Source organism: Ursus maritimus, unplaced genomic scaffold (assembly GCF_017311325.1).
Source record: "Ursus maritimus isolate PB19 unplaced genomic scaffold, ASM1731132v1 scaffold_17, whole genome shotgun sequence".
Classification (NCBI taxonomy): domain Eukaryota; kingdom Metazoa; phylum Chordata; class Mammalia; order Carnivora; family Ursidae; genus Ursus; species Ursus maritimus.
In genome coordinates this window covers 47203520-47215412 of record NW_024424119.1, presented here as the reverse complement: position 1 = coordinate 47215412, position 11893 = coordinate 47203520, and the positions used below count along the sequence as shown (strand labels likewise).

At 53.1% G+C, this 11893-nt stretch overlaps 1 long non-coding RNA gene across 1 annotated transcript in view; it reads right to left on the bottom strand.

Annotated features, from left to right (window-relative positions):
* Window positions 1-2669: 2669 nt before the first annotated feature.
* The window catches only part of LOC103670361, a 20283-nt gene continuing 11059 nt past the window's right edge, over window positions 2670-11893 (bottom strand). Inside the window, exons 2-3 of the long non-coding RNA XR_570555.2 lie at window positions 5953-6040; window positions 2670-3634 (exon numbers count right to left, since the gene is read on the bottom strand). This is a non-coding gene — a long non-coding RNA (uncharacterized LOC103670361). The remainder of the gene's footprint in view (window positions 3635-5952; window positions 6041-11893) is intronic.

Below are 11893 nucleotides of genomic sequence, written 5' to 3'. Positions count from 1 at the left end.
AGGAGGGGCTAGCCGAACGGGGCTGGGAGGGACGAAGAGGAGTTCGCCAGGCAGATGCAAGGAGTAAGGGCAGGCAATGCCATCCCACGTAGCAGCCGGCATTCTGGGCCATGAGAGCTTTCAAGTCCTTCCCTGCCCTGAGTTCCGGTTTTCTAGCTAAATCCTGCTGTTCAAACCCAAATGGAGCCCGGCTCCATTTGGTGCCTGGCTCCTCCTGGGTCTCTAAGCTGACCGCACGGCCCCTTTCCAGAACACAAACCGAAGTGGGCCAGAGTCCCCCCGGGAACTACCTGGCTGGGTTTTTCGGGCGAGGACAGGTAAGCCGGCCAGGTCCAAATCCCAGCTCCCCATGTATCAGCTGGGCGACCCTGGGCAAGTGATGCCACTTCTCAGAGCTTCAGTTTCCTTTTCGGTCTTTGTAGGGTAAGGACAGCCCCGGAGGGCTGGCAAGAGTGACTTAATGCAGATAGAACTTAGAACAGGGCCAGCAGAAGCACTCCTCCCTCCTCCCCTCCTCTCTCCCTGCCTTCTCTTCCCTCCTTCCCCCTCTCCCTCTCCCCTCCCTCCCCTTGGGCCCTTCCCTCCCTCTCTGTCCTCTACCGCCCCTTCCACTCTCCCCCTGAGGCCTGGTCATTTCCTCTGCTTGGGCCGAGATTCCCCCAGAGGCTCACCCCGTCTACAGTAAGGTCTCTGGTCAAATACCAGCTCCCTGACCACCTTCTCTAAGATATCATGCCCCCCCATCACTCTCTATCTATCCCTGCCCCCCAACTTTTGGGTTTTCTTCCTGGCACTTAGCATCCTGGCACTTAGTATATATTTGTGTAGTGATGCTTGCTCTGGCCTCCGTGAGAGCCACCTTTGGTGGCCCTACTTTCCCTCCTGCCCCCTGCCCCGGCCCCGAACAACTGTCCTTCACCATCTCCTGGGTTTAAGGAGAGGGGTGGCTCTGCTTTTGTGGCTCACTGAAAGGCCTCAGAACTGAGGGTTGGCAACTTTTGCCAAGTCATGAGCCAGCCAACGGGGCATGAGGGCACGTCACGGGCTGGCCCTGTCATCGGCTCCCCCGGGGGAGGAGCGGCTGGGCTCCTTCTCAACAGGGCAGCCCCGGTGCGGTGCACGGGGCCCTTGGGAAGTTTCCATGTGCTCTCCGAGAATCCTAACCACCGTCCTGAGGACAGCAGGACTCAGGGACCAGAAATGCTCATCGACCTCACATGGGCCCGAAATCTGGGGCCGGATGAGAAATTTGAGTCCTCTGTGGCCCTGTCGGGAAGGTTGGTAACTTGCCCCTGGTGGCCACAGCAGGCTCCAAGGCCCGGACTCCTCAACCACAGTGTGCGCCGTGGCTTCCTCCTGCTGCGCAAATGTGACGCCGAATTCTCATTAAAGAACCAGCTCCTTCCCGGAAGGAGGCAAGCTCTTAGTAAATGCCTGGAGTTTGGGGATTTCCAGGCCTGAGAGGACGAGGACGGTGGTCACGGTCCCCAGGGTTCTGCGAAATCATCGATTTCGTGATGAATCGTGGGGCTCCATTGAGCCACCCCGGAGGCCAGGTCCCAGGGCCCTGCCCCGCGTTCGGGCCAGGTAGCCCTGCAGACATTGGCACGCTCCGCATGTGGGCGGCAGGGTGCAGACACAGGCTGGCAGGACATGGGGGGGGTGTCTTCAGCAGCCGGCTAGGATAGTGCTCTCCGTCTTCTCCCCAAGCCCCCAGATCTCGGCCCTGTGCCTGGCACCGAAGTGCCTAGTCATTGCCCTGAGAGAACACCAGGCTTCCAAGAGCCCCAGGTCGGAGGCTCACCCAGGGCAGCCCCCTGAGAGGGCGGGAGTCGCCTCCATAACATTCTTGATCCAACCTCTGCTTGCTTACCTCCCAGGATGGGGAACTCACTCTCTGCCAGGCAGTCAATTCCCTCGGCTATGTCCTCCTGCTGCTCTGCATTGGCCCTCCTTTGCTCTCCACGGTCACACAGAGCGGTTCTGCCCTGGGAAAAGCCCCTGTATCATGAGAACCCCCCCCCCGCATGAGCTCAGCTCACTGCACCCCCCCTGAACCTCACCCCCCACTCCCACCCCATGCTTCCTGGCTAGTTTTCAGGTTTTGTGGTGAGTCGGGAAAAACCATGAAGCCTGGAAGCACTTTACCCACAAAGCAATGACGGCTGACGGCAATTCATGCCATTCGGCCGACTTGAGCCAGAGACCGTGTCAAGCACCGGAAACCCAGAAATGAATCAGTCCTGCCCCTGAGGATCCCCACCGGGATAGGGGTGGGAGGGTGCAGGGGCAGGCGTACCTGGGCATCAGCCAGAAGAGGGGGGTCAGCAGAGGGCGCTCTCCCCGCTGGTCACAGGAGAGTTTGCCAGGATCTTTCAGGATGACTAGTTTTCCAGCAGGTAGACAAGGGGAGGTGGCAGAGAGAGAGAGAGAGAGAGGGAGAGCATAGAGGTTGCACAGACCCCAGAGCAAAGGCCAAGTAGTGGGGCCACCTAGCCGACTGATTTGCTTGGGACCGAAGTTATCGGGGATCAGCGCGTTTTATCTGTAAAGGGCTGGACGGTGAATACTTGGGGTTCTACAGGCCATCCAGCCTCCATTCTATTTCTCAGCTCTGCCATTGGAGCTCGGAAGCAGCCAGAAAGTATACACGCATGAATGAGCATGGCTGTATTCCAACAAAACTTTATTTGCTGACACTGAAATGTGATTGTCACATAATTTTCTTGTGTCATGCTATTCGTCCTTTGGTTACTTCCCAGCCATTTACAAAGGCAAAAAGCACCCTTCGCCCATCGGCTGTACGAAAACAGCTGATGGGCTGGATCTGGTCCGCAGGCCCTAGTTTGCTGACCCCGCCCTCCCTGCTCTGTGTGTTCGGGAACATTGGGAAATTGTGTTCAAACGTTGGGTAGACGTGAGCCTTGAAAGCCAAGGTGAGGGTTTTGAGGTTGGTTTGGTCTCTGCTTGGTTACAGATCCCACACCCACCGCCCTGGGGGAACTCACCACTCCCCTATCTACCCACCTTCCCACCCAACCCAACTGCCACCAGATCAAATGCTGAAATGTACAGTGGGACAATTTCTTTAAAAATGCATGTCCAGTGACAATACCAGCTTATTGTGAAAAGAAAAGTTGGTAAAGTACAGAGACTAATAAGGACATTTCCCTTCCAATCCCACTGTGTACCAGGGGTGACCACGGTTAGGAGGTGGGAAAGTGTGAGCCCCACCTCTTTCCTGTGCACACGGACACGTACACAGATGCACGCACACGCGTGCGCACACACACACGCAGAGTACGCGTTTCCTCGCACCACACGTAGCACATTCTATATAACGGATCTTTTGTCACTTGGCAACTCAACCCCGAATCTTCCCTCCTCAGCACACGGGTGCACCTCCTGGACTCTTGTACTGGCTGCCGAGCAATCTTCACCAGCGGGGCTCCACTGGGGGACAACCAGGCTGGTCCCTGGGTCACAGGATGACCTTCTCGGCACACATAGCTCTTCCCGCGTGCCCGTGCTGGCCTTCCTGATGCAGAGACGCCCAGGAGCAGAAGGGCCGCGTCAAGAGGCACGAGACCTTAACATTTGGATCAGTGTGGCATTCTGGAGCACTTTGTCCTCGCTGCCGGGAAAAAGCAGTGTAAATCTTCTGGGGCCTGGGGAGTCTTACACGGGCCAGTCAGGATCTCAGCATCTCAAGTGCTCCTAAATGACTGTGGGTTCCAGAGGCACGGACTTGCCTCCTCTTGCAGAGTCGGAGCCGGGATGACACCTGACGGTCAACGCCTTGAGCCATCTCTCCATCTACCTGTCCACATATCCCTCTATCTACCTACCCATCCATCTATCCCCCATCCCCCATCCATCCTCCCACCCATCCCCTACTCATCCCTCCCTCCCTCCACCCACCCATCCCCTGACCCATTCACCCACCCACCCATCCCCCTACTCATCCATCCATCCCTCCCTCTCTCTCTCCATCCACCCACCCATCCGTTCATTCAGTGCTTGTTAAACACTAATGGTGGCTTGAGTACTCTGGTGGTGGTGGTGAATTTGCTAGATTTACATTCTAGTGGAGACAGAATACACACATATGGCATGCTGGGGAGGTGATAAGGCAGAACGAAGGGGCTAGAAAGTACTGGGAGTCAGGTTCTGCTCTCTGAGCAGAGATCTGCCAGCAGTGAGGGAAGAGCAGTGCAGATGTGGTGGGTGTGAGGGTCAAAGGCAGAGGGAACAGCCAGTGCAAAGGCCAAGAGGCAGGGATGTTCAGGGAACAGCATTGAGGTGGTGGAAGAGCAGGTCCTCTCCTGAAGGGCTCCCTGGCAGGGAAGGCTTGGCTCCTACTCCGAGTGAGGTGAGGGCCTGTGGAAGTTCTGGGAGGTGGGGGCGACCTGCCTTACAGCTGGCTGCTGGGCTGGAAATAGACCTAAGGGGGCCAGGGCTGAAGTGGGGACATGGGTCAGGAGGCCACCAAACTTGACCCAACTGAGCCAGGTGGTTGGGTGGAGGGGGAGAGAGGGTGGGACTTGGGTGTGTTTGGAAGGTAGCCACGAGCCTTCCCGACGGATTGGATGTGGGGTGATAAAAAGGGAGAAGGATGACAGCAAGGTTTAGGGCTTCGTGAACCAGGAGACTGGGGGCTATAGAAGAGGAGTGGTTTGGAGGAAGGGAGTTTGAACTGAGAGCTTGACCGAACTGCTAAGTTGGAGGTGGGAGCTAGCCATCAAGTGCAGGGGTGAGGAGTAGGTCAGAGGGTGGAGACAGACCCCTGGGAGCTGTGGGCATGCAGATGGGATTTAAAGCCCTGTGCCTGATGCCAGCATCAAAGGAGAGGAGGTGGAGGAGAGAGGAGTCCTGGGGCTTGCGGACACCAGGGGGCAGGGAGATGAGGAAGAACTAGTCAAGCGAGCTAAGAAGGAGCAGCCTGTGAGCAGGAGGAGGGCCCAGAGAGCGGGGACCTGGGAGTCAAGGGGAAAAGAGATTTTGGCAAGGAGGACAGGACCACTAGGTCAGGTGGTGCCAAGCAGCCTAGCGAGCTGGGGACACAACACTGACCACCGGGTTTGGCAACACAGCTAGCCCCAGGCAGAGATAGGAAAGCCCAGGTAACCGCAGGAGCCTTAAGGAAGAGCACCAGAACTGGGAGGGCTTCCTGGACGAAAGGATATCTAAGCAGAAACTGGAGGGATACAGATGCATTTGCCACGTAGAAAGGGGGTGTCCAGGCTGAGGGGTCAGCACAAGGTCAAGAGGAGGGAGCAGTCAGCTTGTTTGGGGAACTGAAAGTAAGAAAGTCTGGCTGTAATGTGGAGTGTGGGAGGGGAGAGGGGCAGATGCCGAGGGAGTGCTGTCCTCACTGGACCCTGGAGAGATCAGCAAAGCAGATGGTGGGGTCCTTGATTAGAGACCAGGCTCTGGGGGTGGGTGAGTGGTGGGGGTGCAGCGTGGGGAGCGAGGAACCAGGAGGAGAAACAATTTGGAGAAGGGCGATGAATTTGATGAGTTTAGGGTGCCGAGGATGTTCAGGGGGAAATGTCCAATGTCAGTGTGGCATGTGGGCTGGACATCGGGGTCTGGGAGGGACCGCCTGTGCAGGAAGGACGCTGGGCAGAGCTGGGTGGAGCTGAGCCACTCACCCATCTCTCTCTTTGGAGCAGCTGCAGGCCAGCCTGTGTCCAGCCACATGCTGCATGCTGGGGAGCACCCCACCCCCGCAGCTTCTCGCCATTGTGGTTTTTCTTGCCTGGCAGCAGGAGCCCAAGGGGAGCCCAGCAGTTCCTCTGAATGAGCTGTTGTAACTAGGCCTGGTCCCTCCCGTGCCCCTCCCATCTGCAGCCCGCAGAGTGCCTTTGCCATATCCCTCAGACACCACAAAAGGAAGGGGCCCCCACTATTCCATGCACACTCTTGGACATTCAAGGCACAGTGACTTACGGAGCACCTAGTAGATCCCATCCTAGCCGTGGGAGAGCAGTGATGACCCAGGGAGACTGGCTTCTGTCCTCAAGGGGCCCACCGACCTCTAGGGGAGGCAAACAATAAGTGTATAATTAGAGTCCAGTGTGGTATTTGGAGAGAGAAGCTTGGGGTGGGGGCAGCAGGGATCCCAGGGGCTTCTAGAAGGAGGCAACATTTAAACTATAGGTCTGAAGGATGATGAGTCAGAGCTAGACAAGAAAAACTGGGGGGTGGAAAAGTATTTGAGTGAATGGGTGAATGGGAACAGCCTGTTGAAGGCTCAGAGGTGAGCCAGCACGCCAGGTGGGAGGGAATGGAAGGATTCAGTGTGCTGGAGCATGGGGTGCCTCCAGGTGGCAGTGGTTTGGGGGGCAGTGTGGTGATGGTAAAGAACCTCAGGAGTCAGGCTTAGGAGCTTGGACTTTCTCCTGAGGGCAATGGGGAGCCATGGAATGTCTTAAGCAGACAGCGATACGCTCAGATTTACATGTGGGAGAATTGATACGCTCAGATTTACATGTGGGAGAATTCAGAGCCAGAAATCAGAAACACCCAGTCTTAGCCCAGAGAGACCCAGGATCATCTCATCCAAGGCAAGATCCCCTTGACCCTCTGGTAGCTCCCTTGACAGGTGGAGTGGCTCAGTATGGCTTGCACACCTCCAGAGACCTAGAACTCACTACCTCTGGAGCTGGGCCCCAACGATGATGTGACAAGCCCTGTGAGAGCCCACAGGCACGCTGTGGGAATCCAGTCTTGTCACTGGGATGCACCGGGGCATTTCGCAGAGCACCGTGAGGTGGGCTGGGCGGCACCACGGCGTGGAAAATGCCCTGGCAGCTGGCGCTGGAATGCTCCGCGGCCACCTAAGGGGGCGATTGACTTGTTGCGTGCGAGCGCTCCGGATGCCACCTGGTAAGGCTGTCGGCAGGATGCTGAAGAAATAAATCTGTTCCTGAAGATGCGCCGCCCCCTCCCCGCCGCGACATCACCCCACTCCCTCCCACCACCGCTCCCGCCCCTGCCCGGAGCGGCTGAGTCTGCCCCGCAGCGCCACCGTGTGGACGAGGCGGGTCACGACAGAAGGTCTGTCTCTTAACTCTTGAGTACTAAGCGCAGGGTCAGGGAAGGAACCAGACTGGTCACTGGCCTTCCAGGCTGCAAGGCACACCAGGTCCTATTCTCCTTACATTTTTAAAATGTATTTTTCGGGGGCGCCTGGGTGGCTCAGTCGTTGAGCGTCTGCCTTCTGCTCAGGTCGCGATCCCAGGGTCCTGGGATTGAGTCCCACATTGGGCTGCTTGCTCATCAAGAAGCTTGCTTCTCCCTCTCCCTCTCCCTGCTTGTGCTCTCTCTCTCTCTCTCTCTCTCTCTCTCTCTCTCTCTCCGACCAACAAGTAAAATATTTAAAAATAAATAAATAAATTTATTTTTATCAACTACAGCATAGAGACAAAAACAATAGTTATCTAATATATGTAAATGTTGTGAATCAGGTTGGAGTGAACACTATATGCTCCCCTCCCAATTTAAGATTTTTATTACCTCTGAAGTTTCTTCTGTGTGTTACTTTATTTTTCAGTTAAAAAAATACATTTATTTTCTCTCCTTTCTCCCCTAACTCTGGATTGATTTGGTATTTTTTTATTAGTACATGTTATTTCTTTATTAGCTTGCCAGTTTTCTAGTCTTTTAGTGCTCCCCCTAGAGATGACAATATGTATCCTTGACTTATTAAAGTCTAGTATAAATTAGTACTCTTACCACTTGCAGGAAAATGCAGGAACCTTAGGCCACTTAAAACTCCATTTACCCCCTCCTGACTTATACGCTATTGTCTTCTGGTGCCATCTGGTACTCTAATTCTTTATATATTTCAAATTCCACAAGAGAATATTATTATTGCTTTATACAGACAATATTGGTTTAGATTAACCATGTATTTTCTCTCTCCATTGGCCTTCATTTCTTCCTGCATCTCCAAGTTTCTGTCTGGGATCCATTTTCTCCTGCCTGAAAACCGTCTTTTCCTAATTCCTTTGATGGGGGTGAGCTGGTGACGAATTGCTACGGTTTTTATTTGCCTGGCATACCTCTGCTTCGTTTCTGTTTTCAAAGGGTATTTTTTGCTGGGTATGTACTTTCAGGTTGGCAAGAGAGAGCAAGAAAGGAGAGAAAAGTAACAGAAAATAAGTGGGACAAACAGAAAACAAACAAGAAGGTGGGAGACATAAAGCCAAATACGTCAGCAATTATATTAAATGTAAGCAGGTTAAATACTCCAACTGAAAGATAAGCATGACCACATTGGATTAAAAAATGAATAAAACCCAATCATATGCTGCTTACAAAATAGACATGTCCAATATAAGGATACGGAAATGAAGACAGGAAAAGGATGGAAAAAGTTATGCCATAAAATACCAACCCAAAGTAAACTGGTGTAGATACATTAATATCAGCAAAAGTAGAGTTTACAGTGAAAAACAGCAATGCTAAAGATAAAGAGAGTTATTCACAGCGGGGCAAAAATATGTTCAGTTTATCAAGCCGATATAAAAATTCTAAACTTGCATGCAACTAATAAGGTAGCTTCAAAATATATAAAGCAGAAATCAAGAGAACAAAAAGGCGAAATAGACAAATCCACAATCTTTCTTCAAGTAATTGACAGCACAAGGAGATAAAAAATTAGGAAAAACTTCATCTATCTACAGGAACATCACAAAAATGGTCCTGCATTCTTTTCACTGCATCTCACCAGGTGATTCAGGATTGTCACTTGACTCATTTCTGAGAGCTTCATTAAGATGGTGTCTGCTAGGCTTCTCCACCGTAAAATTACTCTTTTCCCATTGGTAATTCATGAACGTTTTGTGGGGGAGTTACTTTGAAATATATAAATATCCAATTCTCTATCAAACTTTCAACGTATTCACTTATTTATTGCTATCAGGACAGACTCATGGATTCCTGTTTCATTCAGTGGATTATATCAGTATGACCAAGACCGGTTTATTACTGTCAATATTTTGACACTCAAATATTTTCAGATGTGGCCAGGGGGCACTCCTTTTGATTTGTCCCCCTATTCTTCATACACTTGCTTACTTTGGGGCACAATAGGACATTTCAGGCTCATTTTGTATTTTCTGTGCCCTGAAATCAGTCATTTCCCTAAGGAGCCTTGACTCTTTTTAATGGAGAATGATATTTTTGCAATTTGTTTTTTAGTTCATTGGTTTATTTATTAGATTTTATTTATTTATTTGAGAGAGAGAGAGCGAGAGGGAGAGCATGAGGGGGGAGGGGCAGAGGGAGAGGGAGAAGCAGGCTCCCTGCTCAATCCCAGGATCCCGGGATTCTTATCTGAGCCTAAGGCAGACTAACTGAGTCAACCAGGCACTGGCTGCCCTTCCCCTACCCCCCACCCATGCTCACTCACTCTCTCTCTCTCTCAAATAAATAAATAAAATCTTTTTTTTAACTTTAAAGATTGATTTGAGAGAGAGAGAGCATGGGCCAGGGCAGAGGAAGAGAGACAGAATCCTCAAGCCCACTGAGGGCAGAGCCCAACGCACGGCTTGATCCCAGGACCCTGAGATCATGAGCTGAGCTGAAGTAAAGAGTCAGCTGCTTAACCAAATGAGCCCCCCAGGCGCCCCTAATAGAAAATGGTATTTAGAAACCCACGAAGTGCACCCGCCACTCTTGGTGTGTCCCTGTTCTGAGGTCTCGGTGGACAGAGCTGGGAGTGCATGTGTGTTTAGACCGTGTATCCACAACCCCCCCTCCCACTCACATCTACATCCATTCGACACCTATGTGCAGACATGGACAACCAGAGCTCTAATTTCTGTCCGACACCACGAGGTCATTCTAATTTTCTCCCTTTCCATATTTGAAATCCCTTTCTCCAACGGTGAGAAATCTGGCTCCCATTGTTTTGTAATATCTTTGCTTCTCTTTATATATTTGATCGGTCCCTGGAGATTGGCTCTCTGTTGCTGTATAACAAATTCTCCCAAAACTCTGTGACTTGAAACAACAAAACCCACTTATTCCACTGCTCCTGTGGGTCAGGAATTTGGGAGCGGCTTAGCTGGGGATTCCGGCTTGCGGTCTTGCCTGAGTTCGCAGTCGGTGTCAGCCAGGCTGGGGTCTGGGGCTGGAGGGTTTGTTTCCGAGATAGCCCACTTACCCCACAGTCTGTCTTTCAGCAATTGCTAGAACAAGCAGAGAAGAAGTGAGTAAAAACTTCAAGTTGGTACAGGCTGTTGGCAGGAGGGCTCAGCTGAGTATCATGCAGACTGCTCTGTCGGGAGAATAAGCATGGCAGCGGGCTTTCCCAGAATGAGCGATCCAAGAGAGAGCAAGGGGGACACAAGCATTTATTCCAGAGCAAGAGGGTTTTAGGTCCCTCCCAGGTCTAGGTTCTCAGATCCCTGATCTCAGAGCTCCCATCCTTCTCTGTCTTCTCCAATGCAGTCCAAAGTGGGCAGAGCCCACCTGCCCAGGATGCCCAAAGGGTATTGGAATGCATTTACTTCTTGTTCCAAGGCTTTCTTCCCACTAGATTATGAGCTCCTGGGCCTCGGTCTGCGTCCTGGGGGCCTGGTAGGGGCCAGGCACATGCTCAGTAGGTATGAGTGGATGGGATGACGACTGAATGCTCTGACCTTGGGATGGAGGTCAGGCAAGGGGTGTCCGAGATCTTTCGTAGACGGCACCTTCCCTCCCCACTCCCACGCCAGGTGGCAAGAATTCAAACCTCAGTAAATGTCTGCCTCTCTCTCAGTTTCAGTTACCTTTTAAGGGGGGTGTAGCCAGAACGGCCTGGCAAAGTCCTGGTGGGGGGAGCAAGCAGGGGCTGGAGCAGAAAAGCCTGGGGTAAGTGTGGACCCCGTGTGTGAGAAAGCACACTCACGGGGCTCAGGTTCTCCAGGGCCTGGGGACCCAGAGCCGGGGTGGAGGGTGGGAGTGGACTCCGTCCCCAGCTGAGGGAGCCTTGGCCATGGAGTCGGAAGAGCCCTTGGAAGCATCCTTGCGGAGTCTTGGGGGAGGAAAGCAGAGTTGCCATGGAAACCATCCCACAACAACCCACTCCACTTGGAGCTCACGGAGGTTCCCTGAATAAGAATTGTCATCTTGGGGCGCCCGGCCGGCTCAGACACTAGCGCGTGCACCTCTTGATCTCGGGGTCGTAGGCCCGAGCCCCACCTTGGGCGTAAAACTTGCTTGAAAAAAAGAAAAGAGAGGGGCGCCTGGGTGACGCAGTCGTTAAGTGTCTGCCTTCGGCTCAGGGAGTGATCCCGGGGTCTTGGGATCGAGCCCCACATCAGGCTCCTCCGCTGGGAGCCTGCTTCTTCCTCTCCCACTCCCCCTGCTTGTGTTCCCTCTCTCGCTGGCTGTCTCTATCTCTGTCGAATAAATAAATAAAATCTTAAAAAAAGAGAGAAGAGACGAGAAGAGAACTGTCTTCTCCTTTAGGGGGCTGCTTCTTACCCGCAACTGCCGCTCACGGTGCGTGCTGGCTTGTTGCCTGGCATCTGCCTGCGGCGCCTACCGCACACGTTACCTCGGGAAGCCCGGCTCTCTCTGCTCTGGGCCTTTGCACGGGCATTTCCTCTGCCGACAACATGCTCTCCCTTCCCCAGCCTCACCTTTCTCTGGCGCTCTCTTGCCCGCCCATTGAGAGCGGGTGAAGGAATTTTCTCCTTTGGGGAACCTTCACTGATCCCCTCACTGTCTGGCCAGGGGCCCCTCTGGTGTTCCCCGCCCCCCCGCACTGCTCACGTGGGCCTACATCTCCGGATCTTGGGTCCACGAGTTCCTCAAGTGCAGAACTGGGGCCGGAAAGTGCTCGCGGAAGGAAGGAAGGAAGGAAGGAAGGAAGGAAGGAAGGAAGGAAGGAAGG